We start from the raw sequence: 17,168 nt of genomic DNA, 5'->3' as shown, positions 1-17,168 counted from the left end.
TTCCAGCTGGCGGGCAGAGGTCCTCCGACAGAAAGTGCGGAGGGCGAGGGGCGGTTCCTGCGCCTCCTCTCTTTTAATTTAACGTCGACTAAAATATTTCGTCAGTGTTCTTGTAGTTACCGTGATTTAAGGAACACTGTCCCCGGTTTGCAGGTGAGCAAACAGATCCGGGAAATAAAAGACCGTCTTAGGTTCCCGAGCGCTGGGTCCCAGGAGACAGATCCGGAGATGGGGCCGGGCGTGTGAGATTCAATGGATGTAACTGGGAGAGCTTCCGGCAGGCCTTCGGTTTTACGAAGGCGAAAACGGGCCGGTGGTGGTGAAGTGGTTTGTCCGGAGTTCGTGGGGCGGTCCCAAAACTCGGGTGCAGTCGGGTGCTCCCGGGTGTCACCTGCTTGTCCGCGAGGCTGCTCTGTGGGTGTCAGTTTCCTGCCCTCTCACCTCGTCTTCGATCGGAAATTGCTCAGCGCCCGGTGGAAATCTGCCGTCGTGACTTAGTGAAGCTACATCGTTAGGGAATTTACCGTATTGGGAGCAAACTACGTTTAGAGGATGTTATAGCCCCGCCAACACATTGCTCTGTTCTCGTTAAATGACTTCTTGAATCCGATTTTACCTGCTTTATTGCAGATCAAAACACTAGTTCAGCTTTAAGTAGCTCCTTGAGAGCAGAGGCCCAAGTTTCTGTCCCAGTGTCTGGCATCTTACGTGCTGACTATTTTGTTGAAATAGTGAAGTGGGAAACCCAGAAACAGCGTGTAGGTGGCCCGAAGTCCACGGTTAGTATTTGCACATTGGCCGTTTCCAAGTTACACCAGAAGAGTTAGAGATTCCTGTTACTCTACCAAAATTATTCCATAATACCAAGATCTGAATTTGTTTAGTGTAGATACGGGGATAGAGTGACTAGGGGATACCGTGGGTAGGTGCTCAACAATTATGCATATGCCCATTTATAGAATTTACCTGCCAGGCACCGTTCTAAGCATTTTACTTCTCTCAAATCACTTAATCCTCAATACAAGCATCTCACCCTGTTCCACAGATGAGAGAACTGAAGCATAAAGAAGTTCAGCTAAGGTCATGTACCAGTAGCAGAGTCAAACGTCTGGCTCTTGACCTTGGCTCCGGTCACGATCTCACGGTTGGTGGGTCAGCCCCACAGCGGCACAGAATCTGCTTGAAATTCTCTCCCACTTTCTCTGCCTCTCCCCTGCTCATGGGCTCTGTCTCCCTCTCAAAGTAAATAAACTAAAAAAAAAAAAAAAAGAATAAAGGAATGCAGGCAGCCTGAAGCCAGAGTTGGTAGTCTTAATACTAAATATTCCTTCCACTGCTAGACTCAACTAAGGAAGCAGGGGGGTTACAAGTCTGTGAAGGTATTTGTGAAATACGTAAGATTAAAGGGCTTTAGTGCCCAAATTAAGGACTTGAAATTTGGTAAGGTTGCAATTTGAATGAATTCACACAAAGTAATCGTTAGGTAACTGGAGCTACCTGCCAGGACCCCATTGGTATCCCCTCTTTGAAGGCTATGTGTCCGGCGTAGATGATTCGAGAAGTTTCCTAGACTGTCGTCATCAGATATCTCAAGAAGGAGGCGCTTTAGTGTTCCTGGAAGCAGATGAGCCGGAAAATACACACATTGCAGACATGCCCTCAGAGAGAAGCCTTTTTGTTTGTTCTAAATCTCTTCTCTTGAACTCGGCCTTGACCTCCAGCTGAAATGAGATGCAGCAGCTTTTAAAAAGTCATTGGGAGTCTTGGATTCAGCTCCGTGGTGGCAGATTTTGGAGACCCTTGAATAAAGATAGTAAAGCAGGTAACTGGCTCGCTTGGGTCCCCTTCCTGTATTTATGTCCTCTAGGGCTCTCAGGAACTTACACACGTTCCCAGTTGCTATTGTTTCTACCCATAATTTACAAAAACAAAAACCAAAACCAAAAACCCAAACAGAAGTAATAAAACTCAAATCCAGGGGACTCTAAAACTTTTGCATTTTCCTCCACAGAGTAATTTCCCCGTTAATTCCCATGGTTGGTCCCCAAATGACACGGTTTCTCACACAATGTGTACATTGGTGTTTTGCTCTGAGAAAGGATTAAAGGGAAATTCCGCCCCTCGCCTTGAAAATCCCCTCTCTCCACAGGCATGGTGGGAATCTTTGGAACAGAGAAGCCCCTGGAGACAGTCTCGGCCTGAGGTCACTGGGGCGCAACGTACCCGCTCCACAAAGTAATTATTCTGCAGGCGATTTCTTCAAAAAGTGATTAACCCCCGACTCTGTCGTGATGCCACAGTCACTACAGACAATAACTTTAAGAGGCTGATCTTCCACTAATGAAATCCTGTGTTTACTCTGAGGTCACATAGGTGACTCAAAGCCTGCGCGGCTTCACACATTGAGCATATGCTTCGACACCTAGTTGTTAACGGATCACGGCTAGCTTGTGTATCCCCTCCAACATAACATCGTAAGCTCTCATCAGGACAGTTTGGTGAAAATAGGGGAATTGAAGTCCATCGTGTGTGAGATCCTACATAGTCCCTACTAAATCTAGCTGATGGCAGTTGTCTTAAGTGGTGGCAACTTTCTCATTACGGTGCCTTCTTAACCGCTAAGAGGGTCCACGCTTTCCTTAATTCGTGTTTACAAGCTTGTCAAGAGGGGCACGGAAAGCGAGGTGCGCAAGGGGGCGTGGCTGAGTGTGAGCTAACTCGTCAAAGACACCTTGAAGATCCCCTCGGCCCAGTACCATGTGCCCATTATCACAACACACGAAAGCTGGAAACCTCCTCACCGGAGCTCTACTGGTGACCCCCAGGGGGAACTGTGATTCATCTATTCTCGGCGTGTACACATTCACACACTTAAAAAGGGAAAACTCCGAGGCAGGGAGATTCAGCCTTCCGTAGGAGCTCATTTCACTGTTTTGAAAGACTGAGGGAACGAATCTCTTCCTTCAGCCTAAATCCATCACGGGGCTGCGTGTGCCGATTCCCCAGGAGAGCCGGAGAACATCTGGTGACCGCGTCTGCGTGAAAACCCTTTCCGTCCTCCCCAACTGTTGCCAGATTCAGAATACGTTGACCACATGCAAACTTGCCCATAACGGTAGACTCCAGACTAATCATTCCTCTTGTCAGAAAATGATGGCACCAATTATTAAAACATGATGGCGGTTGCGGACAAGTGAGCTAAATTCATCTACAACGAATGGCCTGTTGTAATAAAGTTTTGGAAAGCTTTCAGGTCTGCCGAATAAAAGAGAGGTCTATCGGGAAGATCCATTTATCTCCTGTGAAAAGTCTTGTGCCACTGAACGAAGCAGAAAATAGCCTCGAGAGACCCCACTGGAAAAACGAGACCCTTCATGAACGTAATTCCCATTCCCGTCATAGGACGTGATGCTAAAGTGCCAACAGCTGGCGTGGGAAGCTTTGCAGAAGGTACAATGCGTACTGGGTAAATCCAAGCACGACAGGACCAAGTTCTTCGCATTTTACATTTTAAATAACACCCACTAATGTTTGCCGACACGTGAGATTTTCTAGCTAGGCTCTTTAAGGAAGGCAGGACTGCCGACAACTACAATGTTAGTAACGAGATTTGTCCTCTCCCTTTGAGAAGCTCGTCAGATGTGAAGTTTTAACATGCTCACCGGGTCGGGAAGATTTCCACTGTACGTTTCATTGTTTGCCTGCCCCCTCCCTTAAAGTTGCTAGGTTCTGCTGCAAAGATTTTCGGGGCTGTTTTGTTGGCAGCTTAGGACGCATCCGTGACCTTACCAAAGTGGAAGTGAAAGCTCTCAGTATTTCTTCTTTCTTTCTTTCTTTTTTTGCAACAGTAAATCTATTAATTTTACAGTCAGTTGAACAGCAATAGGTTAATTTGTTTAAAGTCTGCGTTCACAAAGAAAACCTGAACCGCAGTGGCTTGAATGCCTGAAACTGCAGCGTGGTGGCTGAAGGGTAGACACTCTTACAGCTCGCTCGGGACGGACGCTGGCGGTCCACTGTCACCTGCTTCTCCGCACAGGTGCTGACCCCTCGGTTGATCCGGGGCCTCCTGGCGGGGGTAGCGGGAAGGCTGGGCCTTTTGTGTGCTACAGAGAACGCTTTTCCAAGGACTGGGCCCGTTGTCTCCAGCAGCCACAGGAAGCAGAAGAAAGAAGAGGTTAAGGGCCACCGTGAGGGTCAGGATGGGTTAAATTTAGTTAACGTCGGAGGTTATAGCTTTTAACAAGAGCTTCAAGAAAACTTATTCGAAGATGCAATTTGTCTCTTCTTTGTCAACGGTTATTATTATTTTTTTTTGCCCTATTGATAGTGACAGCCTAACAAAGTTTTTATATGCTGGAGGTTTTCATCCTTTATAGAGAAGAAAGGACTGTGTTCCTAAAGAGAGGTGCAGGTGGGGGACTTTATAAAGCTTCCGTGATTTTCAAATTGGGAGGCTTTAGAATAGGCTCCCTGCTTGGCTAAGTCAAAAATAATCTGTGAGGGAGGTTGAAAAAAAAAATCCCCATTAGAAATGGAGGAATGCTTCAGCAGTCAGATGCAGGGGCTCAAGTTTCTAGAAGCTTCTTTGTGTGTGTTTACTTTCAACCATCCCAGCCTAGTTTTCCCAGTTGTTTTTTTCAAAGTTACCGAAGAGGCCCCCTCTTAAGTTTCCACATGTGTGTTTCTTTCCATTTCGAGCGTAACACCGGGCATCACTAGTTGTGTGTTATTTCTCCGTGCAAGCAAAGGAGGTAGCCATAGTTTTCTGCATATGTCCTTCATGGCGTTTTCATTCTAGTACTCCATATTTTCTCTCCACGGACTGAAATCTTTCGGAAATCGGTCTTTGGGAAGAGAGTCCTGCCAACTCTAGCCTTTCAGTTGGAAACACACACCTTTCAATAGGTATGATTTACCTAGAACTGATGTCGAGGGTCTTGTGACACGTGAAGGCTTCAGGTATTATTTAACCGCATTTCCACGATAAGAGGCTCGACTTCTTTTTAGTGAGTTTTATACATGCATGGGGCTGAGGTTTTAGAATACTGAACCTGGGTTGCCAGGGCCACGGTTTTGCTCTGATGGTCGGAAGGGTAAGTGTAATCAAACAATCTAAGTGCTGTACTGTAATATGCATTTGACAACATGTTTGCCTTAGGTACAGTGAGGACTCATTTAATTATTATTCAGGAAATACGATGTTTTGCATGAGAGAATCTTCCGGATACCTAAGCATACCTTCCAGAAACACACAGAACTTCTAACCACGTTGAATAAAAGCGTCTTATATAACGTATTACAGCGTTTTGCATCCTGAAACATGGTATGATGAGTTTCTTAAAGAACAAGGGCATCATTATGACCATCCATTGTTATATGGTGCTGTGTAATATAGTCGTGCCTGTATCAAGTGCCACTGTACCAAACTGCAGTCGTTTTGAACTTGAAACTTTTGCTTGTCATAGGTTTTCTCACTCCTCTCTTGCCATAATACTGTCAGTGTCCCCTTATTGTTGGTACCCTGCTACCTAGCTTTATAGTTCTCCCCACCTTCTCACGTTCTGCTCAAAGTCAAGTTCAGTCTCACCTGGCCGAATGCAGGGGTTGTTTAAGGAGACTGCTGCTCTCCAAACATCCTTGTTCCAAATCAGCCCTCACACTGCAGCCGGGCTAACCTTGTTTGAGTAAAGCTTCAGCGCCTCCCCCCCCCCCCCCATTTCCTTCTGGCGGGTTCCCTCATCCACCTGCTCAATTGGATTGTGAGTGTCTGCTCTAGCATTTACCACCCTCTTCGATATATCTGTAACCTACTGGAGTTGACAGGTCAGTCAGTTTGCCTGCTTTGCCCAGGCCCCTTCCTCCACCCGTGAAAGGGGAGCCATCCAGACTCAAATTCCTGCCCTCGTTCCCTCTTCCTGTCCACACCTGGTTGCACTAGGGGAGAAGACTGACCTACAAGAATCCAGTCCACAGACTGTGACAACTTCCACATTCCAACCAGGAAATTTGCTGGGTGTCAAAGGGTACTTGTGGCAGAGACAGATACTAATTGGATATTCATCCTGCCTTTTCCCGGGTTCCAGCGGGCACATGGCTGCGCGGGGTAAGGAGGGTATGTGCAGCCTCCCTGACGGCTGTGGCCACGTGACCAAGTTCTGGCCGGTGGAATCTGTGTATACCTGCTCATATATAACTTCTTCCCCGTAGCTGCAGGGGGGTCCTAGTTTATGCCTGCCATCCCAGCATAAACCTCTTTCACTCTGACCTGGCACATCCCATGGTCATCCTAAATAAGCAGCTGTGGTACGTGCCATTTCCAGAAAGTGTTCTCAGAAGGAGAGTGTGCTCTCCTCCCCTTCCTCCCTTCTGTCGGCTGAAAGGTGGACGTGATGGCTGGAGCTTGGATGGCATCTGGAGCGGGGGGGGCTCGTTGCAATGGAAACCACGCCTGGCAGAGCAATGAGATAGGAGGAGCCTGGGGCCTGACACCCCAGCACGCCGTGCCTCTGGATTTACTGACCGTGCGAGAGACACAAGCTTTTACATTGCTCCTGACAACACATGACTGGGACGAAAAGTCTTACAAAGGTGTTTATTTCACAAGTCAGGCTCATGCCACGCGCATGCTGGCGTTCTTCATGCAGATGGGCTGGTCTGCAGAGAGAGGCAGGAGGGTGAAACAGACATGCAGCAAGAACCACGCAGAAAAGCGGGAGAGAGTGGGGCTCCGTGGAAAACGGGGTAGGAGCCTTCATTTCTAACTTCCCAATTCCAGTCCCCGTGGAGTCCACTGGTCTGCATTTCCCGTCTGCAGATACCTCTTAGGTGGACTTTCTTACAATAACTTTCCGTTCAGTGCAACCAGACATGTTTGTAGCTTGACTCTCCCTCCTCCACCACCACCGCCGACTTGCTGGTCCCGAACCGCATTTTGTGCTGTGCTGCCTCTGTGCCTGTTCGTGCCCTACTTTCTGCCTGGAGTACAGAGCCACGTTTCCAGCCCTAGCCCAAATGCTCCCTCTTCCATGAAGCCTTCCCTTAGCCCAACTGGGTGACCCCTGCCATCTTATGTATGTTTATTCCGTAGCATTCATTTTTCTCTGCCTCCGCATACAGTTGCTTGAATACTTGGCATTTCCTGCCCTCGACATTGTCAGCCCCTAAGAGGCAGGGACACACCCTTGCCGAGGTTGTTCCAGCGCCAGCCTAAGGCCCGAATCCCTTTAGTGTGCATTAAATATTTGCTGAATAGTTGCAGGCTGTCAAATACACAACGGAGCCTTTTCAAACGGTCTCTGGAATCAGAGAAAGCAGACTCTCTTGGATAAGGTGTATGAGCTTTGGTGCAGGACTTCGTGTCTCGTAGCGGCTTCCCTTCGCTTTTTCTCTGGCTCCGAGGTGAGAGTACTTAATAAGAGACTGCTAGGTATTTTATTATGGTTGTAGGAGGAGCCTTTCTAAACCACTATGGGAAGCACAAAAGAAGGTGGCATCTTTTGTTGAAACAAACTTCCGTGCTTGCTACTGTAGTGATTTACCGTTCCTGAATTAGAAGCGGAGAAAGTCTGGGGGCGCCTGGGTGGCTTAGTAGGTTAAGCGCCTGACTCTTGATTACGGCTCAGGTCATGATCTCATGGTTTGTGGGTTCGGGCCCCGCGTCGGGCTCTGCGCTGGCACGGCAGAGCCTGCTTGGGATTCTCTCTCTCTCCCTCTTTCTCTCTGCCCTCCCCAACTTGTGCTCCATCTCTTTCTAAATAAATAAACAAGCAAACAAACAAGCTTAAAAAAAGCATAGAAAGTCTAAACAATCTGTGAAAAATATCATAAAGGGATAGTAACCACTGTCTCAAAGAGGAGTAACAACTGGGTCTTTGAGTTTCCTTGTATTAATTACTACATTAGGGGCTCTATCATTATAGCCTACACCCCATATAATCATCATCATTACTTTCAAAAGGATTATTAAATGATCACACATGTGTAACGTTGGGTTCCCCTTGTTACCTCTAAGGCAGAAAGTTCACAGCACAGTAGAAAACCCAGTCTAACGATTTCTTTAATTTTCTGTACGTAATTGATGCGTTTTATGACTGACTTGGTCAAAGGTTTTGGTAGTAACGCTCACGGTGAAAAAAACCAAACCTGACATCATAAAATGGACCCATGTGGAATTATAACTGCAACTTTATTATAGTCTAGAAGTGATGCATCATAAATATGAGGCATGCAACAGAATAATGTGGGATAATGGAGATAAAGGTATGTGTGCCTCACATTTCTGATATGTCACTTAGTGACTATAATTGATAGCCTCTGGCATTCATAGTATCCCTTTCACACTCAACCATCATGTCATGCTGGGTGCATGTCAGTTTATATTAATAATAGCGTAAGTCGTAGAAGCTGGCACTGATGTCACTTATTTGATATTTTTTACAAATTAACATGGATTCGAAGTTACTCTTCTTATAATTGGCTTCTAGCTCACTTGCTTTCTTTTTTATTTTTTTCAATTTTTTTTAGTGTTTATTAAGTTTTGAGACAGAGCATCAGCAGGGGGAGGGGCAGAGAGAGGGAGACACAGAATCTGAAGCAGGCTCCAGGCCCTGAGCCATCAGCACAGAGCCCAACGCGGGGCTCGAACTCACGGACTGGGAAATCATGACCTGCGCCGAAGTTGGATGCCCAGCCGACTGAACCACCCAGGCACCCCGTCACTTGCTTTCTTGAATGGGGGAGAGCTGCTGAGTTACAGGTGGTGTAACAGCAGCTGCATCATAGCCCCAATCTGGGGAGGCCAGGCCCTCCTTGCTTCCTGGACACCCCGAGTGTGGCCAGAAGGCTGACACACGAGCCTCAGGCAAGAGTGATGGCCAGAAGGAACGGCTCTAACGGGCTAAGTAACACATTCATGCTGTTAATGCAACAAAGCCAGAGAAAGAAACACAGGGCAACGAAGAATTTGACGTGTGTAAGGACGTGTGAAGAGTCACACGGCCACCCATCGGTTGCCAAAAAAGCTGAGCAGCACGAGTGCAAACCTGGACCAGTGACTTAACGTTCTGCTAGTTTGGCCACCGTGTGCCTTTGCTCAAGTTACGTACCCTGTAAAGTTGTGTTTCGTCGTCGGCCACATAGGGATAGCAAAAGTATTTTCCATGTGGGCTTGCTAACATTCAAAAAATACCCACGACACGCGTGCAAACACGCTCGGTTCCTGGCACTTAGGAGTGCTTGGCAAATGTTAGCTAGTAAAGTCATACACAGAAAACATACCTACGAAAAGTGTGTTATTCGCAGAAAAGACACAGACAAGCCTTTTAGGAACAGCAGTCGGTGAGATTGTGTTGGCTGAATTTTCCCCGATCCCAAACCAATTTTCTTCTATCACCTTTTAATTTTTTTAGTTTTTTAAAATGAAAAAAAATTTTTTACCCTCTTATTTTTTTACTCATAATGTGATATACCACTGGATGATAAAAGCAATCTTCCTTATTTTCCTTCATTTTAATCCATTCTTCTTAATACCTGTAGCATTGCGTAATTTTTTTAGGCTTTCCCTGATTGAGTGAATCTTGATTACAAGTAGTCTATGGATTTGTATACCTTTTGTATTTCATACCATTTCAAGGAAACAGAGTTGATGACTTCAAAATGGAAGTGTGATCCCCCCCCCCCAAAAAAAAAGCATTCATAAAGTCTTAAATGTTGACCTTGGATGAATTTAAGGATTCAAAAATTCGGGGAGAAATACAAATCAAAACCACAATGAGCTCCCTTTTCTTACCCCCTGGAATGGCTAGAATCAAAAAGAAAACGATATCAAGTGTTGGCGAGGATCTGGAGAAACTGGTACCCTTCTAAGTTGCCGCTGGGAATGCAAAATGGTGCGACTACTTTGGAAAACAGTTTAAAAGTTCCTTTAGAAGTTAAACAGACTTACAACAGGATCCAAAAATTCCATTGGTTAGGTGTCTAACCAGGAAAAATTAAAACACACGTCCGCACAAAGACTTGTACGTGAGTGTTCGTAGCATCATTATCCACAATAGTCCAAATGTGGAAATAACCCAAATACCCATCAGCTAAAGAATGGTTAAACAGAATGTGGCATATCCATACAATGGAATAGTATTGAGCCGTTAAAAGGAACAAAGGACTGGCCTGTGCTACAACATGGATGAACCTCAGACACGTTATGGTCAGTGAAAGAAGCCAGACAAAGAAAAACACTTACCATTTTCCTATTTATATGAATTACCCCCAAACAGCAAATGTTCAGAGACCAAAAGTCGAGTAATGGTTGCCTGGGGCAGGGAGTGAGGATAGGGAATAATTATCGCTAGAAAAGGGTTTTGATTTTTTTAGGGTGATGGAAATGGTCTAAACTTAGATTGTGGTGCCAGTTGCCTAACTCTGTACGTTTGCTAAAGCTCATTGAATTGTACACTTAAAATAGGTCAGTTGGATGGTATGTAAGTATTATGGTATGTATCGGTACTATATATCAATAAAGGTATTTTTAAAAAAAAAACAAAAGAAAATACTGATTTAATAATAAAGTAACACAAAGACTTCTAGGAAAATCTTATGTAATAAGATTGTCATTTTACCAAATCTCTATTCTCAGTATGACATTTACTTTGTCTCGATCAACTGTGAAATACTTCCTGCGGAATTCAATATGAACGGCATTTCTATTTTCTAAAATCACTCTTGGGCAGAAGCACTGCTTATATTTGTTTCAATTTCTGTGTAGGTAGGTAGGTAGAGATGTATTTTCCCCAGTGTGTCAGTATCTCGTGGGATTGAGGGCGCTCAGATTTTATACTTGGCCTTAGTAATTAAATAAAATACAATCATAACGGTAAAGTATCGTTTTGGCCACCGCTGATAGACTATTATGTAAAATGAAGACTGAAACACAGCTAAATTTCGCGTTAGGCTGTCTATGAATCGATTTCGGTGACTGATATGTTGTAATTCCAGCCCGTGTGTAAATGGAATTTCTTTTACAAATTAACCGGTATGAACTTACCAGTATATATATAACCAGTATAAAGCTTACCAGTCCATTACTCCAAACAGGAAAGCTTATTATTCCATTATTCTAATAAGAACAGAGGTTTCTTATTTTTAACCAATGGTCTGAAATATTCTCATGAGAGGAGGCCGGGTCAGAGCTGACCCTTCATGTCCAAAGTGCTTGAGTGTCTGAGATGTCCTGTAGAAGCTAGAGGTGGAGAATAGGCTTCTAGAGTCCAGGATTTCAATTCTGTCGTTCAACTCTTTAAGGAAAGTCTTGTCTTGCCGGTTTAAGGGTTTCAGTCACAAAATAGTGTTACTATCGAATTATTTTTATACGCCCTGAAGATTCGATACTGAACAGGAGTCCGGCTCCTGCGGAAAGGACCCCAACGGGGTGGTGCATTCTGTCCTTCATTCTGTGACAGGGGACCCCTGGGTTTCCTGAGGGGGGCAGCACACACAACCATTAGGAAAGCTGCAGAGCAGAAATCTGTGCGGAGTTTGCGGCACCGAAGGCACGGAAAGGATTTGCCAGTCAAGCACTAGCAGTGAGAAAAAGGTCCCGGGGCCAAGTGAGGACAGGACGGGCTGGAATCGAGCCCGGGAAGTGGCTTCCCAGAGCCGGGTACCTGGAGCTGGTGTACAGATGGCTGAGACCAGTGGCACGCCCTCGGAGGCAGCCTGGCGCTGTGTGGAGTTCTCAGGCTGCCTAATTTTCAGCCTCAGTGCCTTCTTGGGAGTGATGCTGTAACAGTCAGTAACCTGGCTGACCGGCCAAGGGCTGGTATCACGGCAGGGGGCCGGGGGTGGGGGGTGGGGAGAGACAGTGAGGTGCTCAGCCAGCAAGAAGTGGCTGTCATCTCCCGTCCTGCTCCTCTGGCTGTCCCAGCCGCGCTCTCCCCAGGGACCCTTGGGCTCTTGACCTGCCTCCACGACAAGGGCTGGGTCAGAGATGCTTTGCAAATTCTCCCTTAATCATCCTTTTCGAGAATGACTCCTCTCTGGGCTTACGGACGGAGGGATTCTATCTTGGTTTTGAGAAGGACAATTCTGGGTCAGAAAACTGAGCCTCAACACCCAGGAGTCCTAGCCTGAATGAAGGCTCCCCACGGCTCCCACTTGGCCCCCGCCTGAGGGCTGAATGCTTTCAGGTCACGTGTCAGCAATAATGACATAACATGTCCCAAAACGCACACGTATGTACCCACATCTGCAGCTTGTCAAGCAGTAGCTAAAATCATACTGTGGTATGCTATTTATTAATAATGCTTTAATGGTAATTTATTACTAGTATTAAACTGATTTTACGACTAAATCTTGCTTAAAGTGAATTATAATCTCAGAACTTCCTTCCCCTCTCACAAACACTGCTGGGAAGGCCATACTGCAAAGCACTCAGCACGAGGTAATCTTTATATCACTACTTACTTTATGCTGAAAATTCCCCGTGTTCAGTGCGGAGGACTTCCAGCGAGGCTCAGGGGGCCTGGATGTGTTTCCTAACTCTGTATTTTATCTGCTGTGCTTCCTAGAGCAATTGATTGTGATCCTTTGGACCCTTGCTTCTTCATCTGTAAAATGGGCTCATGATGTCACAGCCTTGCAAGGATCCAACAAGACCTATCAAGATATTTTTGAAACGAGAAAGCAATCCACAAGGGTGAGATATCATTAATCTCCTGATCCAGGTGTGTGTTCCCTGGAAATACTTCTCTCTGAGTCTTTTCTCACTTCTGGGTGTGACAGCAAGAGGAGAGCCACTGTGTAAACCAGTGCGACTCAAAGTACGGCCTGTGGACCAGCAGCCTCTGGGATGTTAGAAATGGGATTTCAGGGCCCCTTCTCAATCTACGGATTCAGAAACTGTGGGCCTGGGGACCAACAACCTTGACTTGACGAAACAAGTTCTCCAGGTGATTTTGGCATGCGCTGAAGTTTGAGAAGCACCAATGTGGACAGTTTTTCCTTCCTTCACTCATTCATTCATTCATTTGTTCATTCAAATACTTAGGGAATATCTCGAGAAAGGATCAGTCGCCATCTTGGGAGGATAAGCCACAATCACCATCCTTAAAGAGAGAATATTTTTCTTTTCTTTTTTTTTTTTTTAACGTTTTATTTATTTTTGAGACAGGGAGAGACAGAGCATGAACAGGGGAGGGGCGGAGAGAGAGGGAGACACAGAATCTGAAACAGGCTCCAGGCTCTGAGCTGTCAGCACAGAGCCCGATGTGGGGCTTGAACCCACAGACCGCGAGATCATGACCTGAGCCAAAGTGGCCCACCTACTTTGCAGTGCCTGCTACTGTCTGCCCCCTGGGACACGGACAAGCTCAGATGAGAGGCTCCGATTCCTGCTTTCTTAGAAGGGGGAGCCCCGAGCAGTTCTCCTGGCTCGGCGTGTCCCCACCAAAGCGGAAAAGAGCCTGGGCTTCAAGCCTGGCCAGCTGTCAGCTGTCACGTTGGCCAGCGTGTTGAACTCGCTTGTCTCTGCTCGCTCCTCTGCCCGGTGGACATAAAGAAGTTTAACGCGTAGCTGCAACGTTGCAAAAGTACTAGATGTCCGCCCGAGAAGGAAGCCTGAAGCAGGACGGCAACCGAGGTGGCAGTGGCTGGGGCCGGGAGGGGGGCGCAGCCACGTGTGGTGGTCCCTGACGTGGCCTCGCCACCGGGGCCACAGATCCTCTCCCTTTAACCCCGCCGTCTTTCCCCCGGAACGTGTCTCACCTTCTCTCTGCCCTTGTACATCCTGGGAGAATTTCAGATCAGCATGGGGGAGGGGGATTGGTTAATCATGGGAACTCTTCTTTTTTTGTTTCAAGTTTATTTATTTATTTTGAGAGAGAGAGAGAGGGAGAGGGAGGTCACATGTACGCATGCGTGTGTACGTGGGGTGGGGGGGCAGAGGGAGAGGGAGACAGAATCCCCAGCAGGCTCTGCGCCATCAATGTGGGCTGATGTGGGGCTCCCATTCACAAACTGTGAGATCACGACCTGAGCCAAAACCTGAGATCACGACCTGTGAGATCACGACCTGAGGAAGCTTCACTCGCTGAGCCACCCAGGCACCTGCTTCTCATGACATCCTTAAGCCTCTGCTGACTTCCTAAAAGTAGGGCTGACACCAGAGCTCTCTGCAAAGTCCCCCCATTCCTTCCAGAAGTTCTCACCGGGGAGAGCCCCGGACGTGGCCTGCTGCTGGAGACCTTCTGCAATTGTAGTTGAGTTTTTCCGCGTCCCGCTCTTTTGTTTGGAGGTGGGAGGTGGGAGGAAGCTGGCGAAAAGGAGGTGTGAGATGTGGAGGGAACAGCGCAGCAGAGGGCGGGGACGGGGGCCCGGCTGATGAGACAGAATTATGTTTCCAGAAGCACCGAGCCTCATTTGAAATAGGGATTCCTCCCTGGAGGTCACAGCCCAGCCTTTGTTGTGCTTTCAGAGGGGCTATTTATACATTTTTGGTCTCCGTTTCAGAGTTGCCTCCTCTGTTGGTGACACTCCAGCTTTGCTGAAGTGGTGTTTAAAAAAGGAAGTAATTACTAACTGCACACCCAGATGTGGGGATCAGAACGAATTCGGAACAAAAGCTTTCACATGAGCTTTCTACTCCCACTGCTTCAGGGGGAAGCTGGGATCCTTTTCATTTCTAGCTAAAGCAAGGTCCTTGGAATAAATTACATAAGGACTTCTGCGCCCTGGGAATCCGTCCATGTCTTGGGGTTTGGGTCCACACTCTGACTCTTGTCTGTGATGCTTTATCCCTCATCCCTCCCACATAACTGGGGGTGGGGGGAGCTGAGGGGAAAGGTGTAGATGGAAACGTTTGAGCTTAAAAGCAATCTTTAGGGGCGCCTTGGGTGGCTCAGTCGGCTGAGCATCCGACTTCGGCTCAGGTCATGATCTCCTGGTCCGTGAGTTCGAGCCCCGCGTCCAGCTCTGTGCCGACAGCTCAGAGCCTGGAGCCTGCTTCGGATTCTGTGTCTCCCTCTCTCTCTGCCCCTGCCCCGCTCATGCTCGCTCTCTCTCTGTCTCTCTCAAAAATAAATAAAGATAAAAAAATTAATATCTAAAAGCAATCTTTCCTGCTCTCATGTCTGAGTTCTCCGCCTTCCTCCCCATGCCTCGCTCAGCAGTTTATTTGCCAGAAGCCTGGAGATTTCACACCAAGTTCTCAGGACATGCCCAGGTGCTTGCTGACTGCGGCTGAATGGAAGGCCCCAAACGAGACCAGCAGAAGAACCATCCAGCTGAGCCCTGGTCAGCCCTCAGAACCACGAGAAATAATGACATGCTGGTCATTTTAAGCCACTAAGTTATGCGGGTTAGATTAATATTAAAGAAGTGGAAGGCTGCCTGGGTGGCTCAGTCGGTTAAGCATCCGACTTCCGCTCAGGTCATGATCTCACGGTCCATGAGTTCAAGCCCCGCATTGGGCTCTGTGCTGGCAGCTCGGAGCCTGGAGCCTGCTTTGGATTCTGTGTCTCCCTCTCTCTCTCCGCTCATGCTCTGTCTCTCTCTGTCTCAAAAATAAATAAAAACGTTAAATTTTTTTTCTAAAAAGGAAGTGGAAATATTACTCTTTCAGAAAGCAGACAGGTAATAAGTGTTACCAAAACCTAGAAAGGCATTTTGAAGCAGAAATTCTATTCCTCTAATATTATCCTTAAAAAAGGAGCAAAAGGGCACATGGGTGGCTCAGTCGGTTAAACACCCAACTTTGGCTCAGGTCATGATCTCACGGTTCGTGGGTTCGAGCCCCGCGTTGGGCTCTGTGCTGACAGCTCAGAGCCTGGATCCTGCTTCAGATTCTGTGTCTCCCTCTCTCTCTGCCCCTCCCTGCTCACGCTCTGTCTCTCTCTGTCTCAATAATAAATAAATGTTAAAAACATTTTTTTTTAAAAAAAAGGAGCAAAAAACTGTATGCCTGAAAAGTGTTCATTGTCGCATGATTTTTGGAAAACTTACAAGTAACGTAACGGGGCAAGAATTAATGACAGCAAAAATCAATGATTGTACTACATTATGATACATGGGAATATTAACTTGCTTTTTGAAGGGATACAAGGGAATCCTTCCCCTGTAATTCAGTTGGAACCAGAGATTTAAAAAAATACGTATTTCAAATCCAGTATTTATTTTTACTTAAAAAATACAGTTACATTTCTTTAAAAAAATTTTTTTAATGTTTATTTATTTTTGAGAGAGAGAGAGAGAGAGAGAGTAAGCAGGGGAGGGGCAGAGAGAGAGACACACACACAGAATCCGAAGCAGGCTCTGGGCTCTGAGCCATCAGCACAGAGCCCGATGCGGGACTCGAACCCACAAACTGTGAGATCGTGACACGAGTCGAAGTCTGACGCTCAACCGACTGAGCCACCCAGCTGCCCCCAGTTACTTTTCTTTTCTTCCCAGCCTTTCCTGTGGAGTCCAAGCCTTTTTCCGAGCACGAGCCACTGCCTCAAGAGCCACATTGTCCTGTGTGCAGCCACGTTCACTCCACATGTGCTATGAGCAGCTAAAGCCATCTGGGGAGGAACAGGAATGCGGAATCATCTAGATCCCTCCCACCCCAGGTTTTTATAGTTATCTCACTACATCGATTTCAATAGCCTTTATTTTTAGCGACTCACTTTTATGGAGATTTTCAACTTGGGTTTTATTGCCCTTTCTGCGGTCGTTATTTCAACAGTTGTATGTAATCTTTAATTAAACCGTGTGATTATAACATCAGGTGTGGCTGGCAAGGACGGGGTTGGGGACAAACGAGCTGCCTCTTGTCATGGTCTCTGCAACATGGTGGAGGCGACTCTGGGGTCCGCATCGGAGATTCTCGAGGAAGAGCTGGTGTCCCCGGGTGAGGTCACTGGGTCCAGTGGCATTGGCACCCCCCCCGGGGGCTTGCTGCAAATGCAGGCCATTGGGCTGTCCCCCAGACCTGCAGAATCGGAATGTGTGTTGGGGTGTGAGAAAGTCTGCTCAGGACTCACCTGGCGGGAGGGTCCTACCCCCCCCCCCCCCCGCTCTCCTGGGGAGCAAAGCACAGCCCTTTGAGCGGGGGCTGGAGCATCATCCTTCCACGGTGGTCACCAGACCTTCCAGAGTGGCTGTCTCTGGACAGCCGGATGCCCAAACACGCATTA

The 17,168-nt window shown here is 47.0% G+C and overlaps 2 long non-coding RNA genes across 2 annotated transcripts; both read left to right on the top strand.

Annotated features, from left to right (window-relative positions):
- The first annotated feature begins 107 nt into the window (after nucleotides 1-107).
- On the top strand, nucleotides 108-5,299 carry LOC109266133 (uncharacterized). The gene is made up of 2 exons (XR_002079576.2): nucleotides 108-1,822; nucleotides 2,150-5,299. It is a non-coding gene; the product is annotated as an uncharacterized LOC109266133 (long non-coding RNA).
- A 7,259-nt stretch (nucleotides 5,300-12,558) lies between these two features.
- On the top strand, nucleotides 12,559-16,753 carry LOC128776517 (uncharacterized). The gene is made up of 2 exons (XR_008421611.1): nucleotides 12,559-12,691; nucleotides 16,441-16,753. It is a non-coding gene; the product is annotated as an uncharacterized LOC128776517 (long non-coding RNA).
- Nucleotides 16,754-17,168: the final 415 nt, after the last annotated feature.

Source organism: Panthera pardus, unplaced genomic scaffold (genome assembly GCF_024362965.1).
Source record: "Panthera pardus isolate Hobbes unplaced genomic scaffold, ASM2436296v1 HiC_scaffold_1, whole genome shotgun sequence".
Lineage (NCBI taxonomy): Eukaryota > Metazoa > Chordata > Mammalia > Carnivora > Felidae > Panthera > Panthera pardus.
This window is presented reverse-complemented; position numbering and strand designations above follow the sequence as displayed.